Consider the following 5,125-nt stretch of genomic DNA (forward strand, 5'->3'; position numbering starts at 1 on the left):
TGACCATTGCACCATGTTGATCCGGTTCCTGGGTGAGAGGTTTGTTGTCTCTGACACTCCTTGAGTAATATGATCTGTGCCCCCCGTTTATTTCACGTCTACAACAACATGGTACAAACGAAACTCCCATTCGGAATCTGCATCTTCCTATTATGGCATGATGTGGAAGACTGAAAACCTCATTTCCTTATTACCCAGCAGTCCCTGCAAATCCGTGATCTATACGTACCATTCTCAGTGTTCCATGATTCATCCCAGAGACAGTCTCAGAGAACTTCCCCGCTGTCCCCAGTCTCCACACAGCGCATCTGATTTCAGGGTGACCATGGTGCTTCCTTGGTGAGCTGAAGCTCAGCACACTCAACTTCTGTTGACAAATATTTAGTGAGGGTTAGAGGCTCTACAAGGCCCAGGATGTCTGCTTTTTCACTCCCATGTCTTATCTCACCTGATTTATTTGAATTAAATTGAATTAATTTCAAGGCCGATAACTGTTCAATGGCTTCTTCTCCTACCCCATTGTGCTATAATTACTTTAGCCTTACAGTTTCGAGTTTTTCTGGGTCCAGTGGTTATTTACTTATACTCATGTGCTATGTGCAAACAAAAGCGAACTTCATGAGATGGAAGCTGATCAGTGGACCGTGGGGAGCATCCCAGTTAAACTATTGATGAACCTGCTGCAACAATAAATTTGGTAATATGGGAAATGCATATGCAGCAGTCATCCCTCAGTGGCTGATAAGGGGTATTGCAGTGGGTCATATATGCATGTTGTCAGTTCTTTGACACTACTTTAAAAGCCAAACACTTGTGAAAATGTGAGGGGGTCATGAATTATAGAACAGCCCTGTCATACATGAAATATGTGTTTATTGGTAAAATATCTAAATATGCAATTGGATATCTACATGCTGGAGCTGTAAAGCAATGCAAGGACACCTAGTAGTATCTTTGCACAACCTATGTGCAAAGCCTGATATTCCCAGAGATAAATCCTTCTCCAAAGGCAGATGGTAGTTATTGGCATACCTGAGGCCTGACTCCACACTCTAATGGATAAGTTAGGGAAGAGTGGCTTCCCCTACTGGGCTTCAGTTTTCCTTCTTTTCACTTGCACTGAAGCCTTGTGACTTAGTCCAGAGAGTGCAACTCCCAGCGGAAAGGATGTATCCTGAAACAAACGCCCAAACTCTGTCTGCTTCTATGCAGCCTCTTTGTAGAATAATTTATGAACTCAAAACTTTTCCTGCAACAAATTACTTCTCTTAGTGGTAATAAGTGCAGTACAATGTCCACGTTAATTATATTGACATTTTAAAGACAGCTTTGATCTCTGAACCAGGGACAAGATTGTGGATCTCCATGAACCTTAGATATTGTCTGGGAAGGGCAGCCCAGGGTTACTCCGCAGACTCACTGTGGGAAAACCAGCAGGGGCATCAAGTGCAGGGCCAGACACGAGGAGCTTTTCTCCCTCATCTCCCTTCACAGTCTGCCCCAGCTCGCTGGGCACTTTCAGCCCCTCGCCTCTTGCTCTGGGGATTTTGTGTCATCTGTTCCTTCTGCCTGGGACATGTTGTTCCTCTGCACACCCTAGCTCTATCCTCTGCTTCTTCACACATCTAGTAAATATAAATCCAGGATGAAATCCAGGTCTTCTGACTTTTCTCTCAATGTTATTCTCATGCACATGGGAGCATATAATGAAACTCACTTATGTCAAGCATTGCCATTTAGGTCGTACGCACTACAACAGGTTCATGTGAAAATAATGTATTCTATAGAGAAAAAGTTTGATGTGAATTTCAGCTGGGAGCTTCACAGCAGGACCTCACAAAGCATCATTTGGTTAATATGTATTCTGACTCTTTAGGATCAAGTATGCATGTTTTTCAACTAATCCCTAAAACTCATTTCTAAGGACTCAAAAAAGAATTTCTAGTGCAAGGAACACAGTTTATGAATTGTTCATTGGAAGATATTTAAATTCTTTACTTATATACTGTCTTTAAAAAAAATAAAGCTGAAGTTGGCAACTGTGTCTTTTAATTTTTTTAACTATATAATGTAGCGGTGCCCAAGACTGAGTTAATAGCAGTTACACAATCATGTTTGCTTTCTTTGTTTATTTATTCATAGGACAGTAAGTTTGTAGTTGAGGAGAGGAGGAGGTCTCCTAGGACTTTGTAGGAGCCTTTATCATCACTAGAGTTGGGGAAGATGAGGGTCAGGAGAGGATGACGTAGAAAAGACAGAAGACATGAATTTCATTCTGGATTTGTACTTATTAGGTGATGCTGGGTGATTAAACACTTTATCAGAGCTCCCTTTTCTGTTAAAATGGATAGTAATATCCACTTAATGAATCTGTTCTACAAAATCCAATATTGATCTTTATGACTATTCTCCTCCAAATAGAAAGCAAGGTAGAACTTTGTGTTTTACTTTATTATTCTTAGAAAGAAAATCAAAATCAAATCAATCAAAGAAATGAAGTCCCCCTCCCCATCTGAGAGCGGCTGCATTCCTTTGGCCCTGCAAGGAGATCACTAAGGAGCACACGGACTTTTCTGTTGAGAAGCTGAGCGCTCTGGCCCCATGGAGGCAGCGTCCATCCCAGAGACCCAAACACCTTCTCCTAAAGGCAGGCAGGGCCTCCAGCTTCGAGTTGTGGGCGCCTCCTGCACGGACAGTGGACAATGCCGTTACCTGCAGATACCCAGATGCCCGGGGTCGCGGTGCTCTGACACTCAGGAGACAGACGTCTTAGAAACCGGAGACCAGGGAGGAGCCACGGGAGGACATCCTTAGGGCAGCACTACCACAGAATAGTTCTGGCTCTGCCCAGAAGACCCATGATCCCCTCAGCAATCAAAATAGATCCTTTCACATTTACTCAGAGTCCAGCCTCGCCTGATCTAGTCAGGTTATTCAGTGTCCTCTTTAAAAGTAATGGATCCCAAAGGGCAGGATTTTCCCAGTGGTTCCTCTTTGACTGAGCCCAACTAGAGAAAATACTTGAAGGGATTGCAGAGTCTTCCATGAAGGCTCAAGGGGCCACGACGCTCTGCTGGGTGGTCACCGCAGGCAGCGGCTCCCTGGAGAGTCCAGATGTGGGAAAGCTCTGCGTGGCTTCCTCCTCTGTGGCAGGAGGTTGGTGAACAGGGACTCGGGGGCCTTCTAGTGCCACAGTGCTGTGAACATCTTAAGAATCAAAAATTTGTGAAGGTTTTTCTATAATCCTTATTTCTGACCATCAGCTTCATTTTCCTTATCCTATTTCTTTCTTTTTTTTTGTTTTAAAGAGAATAGTTTAAAAAAAAAAGCAAAATACAAACAAAACAAAGACATTAAAAATAATGTGGGGTTTCAAACCAAATGATAGGGATAATGGTGGTTGTTATATTACATATTGTTATCTCCAATGAAGTTGCTCAGATTACCAAAGATAAGAATAGAAGATTGATCAAACTATTAAAGAGAATAAGAAAATAATAATTAAAAAAAATTAGAGACAATATAGAGTTTCACTAGACAGGATGGTAGGAAACCACCAATTTTTGCTCTATTGCATATTGTTGTCTTCACATCAGTTGCTCAGATTACCATATACAAGAATGCAAAATTGGTCAAAATATATATAAAAAAATTAATCATTAACTGTTCCTTTCAAAAAACCACCAGACATTGACAGTACAGTTATCCCGGCTATCCTTCTCTCTCTCTCTCTCTCTCTCATATATATGAGAGAGAGAGAGAGAGAGAGAGAGCCTACCTTAGTACTTTCTTTTTCTTCTTTCCCTCATCCCAGTTGTTCCTTCCTGAATGCAGTTTCTTTCCCTTTCATATCATCTATTGTACATTCTGGGTTTTAGTTACTCTTCCATGTTCTTACACCAGGGAGACAATATGATGTTTACACATGTGCGTCCCATTTATTTCATTTGTGAGTATGGTCTCTAGTTGCATCCATGTACCTATAAAAGCCTTGAGTTTATCTTTTTTATAGTTGAGTAATGTTGGTATAAAAATACCACATTTATCTTTTTTATAGTTGAGTAATGTTGGTATAAAAATACTACATTTTTTTTTTTATCCATTCCTCAGTAGATGACCACTTGGGTTATTTCCAAGATTTAGCTGCGACAAATTGCACCGCTGTAAACACAGGTGCACATATATTGCTATGGTATGATATTTTTAATTCTTCTGGAAAAATACCCAGAAGGAGAATAGCTGGGTTAAGTGGGACTTCTAATCCTAGTTTCCTGAGGAATCTCCACACTGATTTCCACAGTGGTTTCACCATTCTACACTCCCATGAGCAGTGGAGAAGAGTTCCTTTTCCCTTATAGCCTCTCCAGCATTTGTCATTGGTTGATTTCTTAATGGTAACCATTCTTTCTGGGGTGAGATGCAATCTCAGTGTTGTTTTAATTTGCATTTCTTAGATGACTAATGATGTCAAACATTTTTTCATATATTTATTTGCCATTAGTATTTCTTCATCTGAGAAATGTGTATTCATCTCAGATGCCCATTTTTGGATTGGGTCTTTGAATTTTGGGGGCCTGATTTTTTTTTTTTTAATTCTTTATATGTTCTAGATAGCAGTCCTTTGTCTGAGGGGCAGTTGGTTAAAATTTTTTCCCAATTCATGGGTTTTCTTTTCACTCTGTTGTTGATTTCTTTAGATGTGCAAAAACCTTTCAATAATATGAGATCCCAGTTGTTAATTTTTGAAGTATTTCCCTTGTAGTTTGGTTTTTGTTCATGAACTCCCTGCCTACCCCAAATGATACAGGAAAATAAAAACTCCCAACCTGAATAATATCTGGAGACGAGTTCATCTTCTCTAAAATCAAAGAATGAATTTTAGGAACAATGGAGGTTAAGAGCAGAATATATTTATTGAGGGAAAGAAAGCTTCTGTCCAAGAGAGGGACAGAAGGGGGTCCCGAGTGGGTTACCTCAAGATTCTGTCTTTTCTAGGGACTTTTTAGAGCAAAACCATGATGTGAGGTGGGTCCAAGGTAGGGGAAAAATGGACAAAATATGGTCAGCCAATAAGAATTGTTCAGACAAAATTGATTAAATTGGGATCAAATGGGGAAGCGAGTCA

Source organism: Chinchilla lanigera, unplaced genomic scaffold, assembly GCF_000276665.1.
Source record: "Chinchilla lanigera isolate Chin_1 unplaced genomic scaffold, ChiLan1.0 scaffold00110, whole genome shotgun sequence".
In the NCBI taxonomy this organism is placed as follows: Eukaryota; Metazoa; Chordata; class Mammalia; order Rodentia; family Chinchillidae; genus Chinchilla; species Chinchilla lanigera.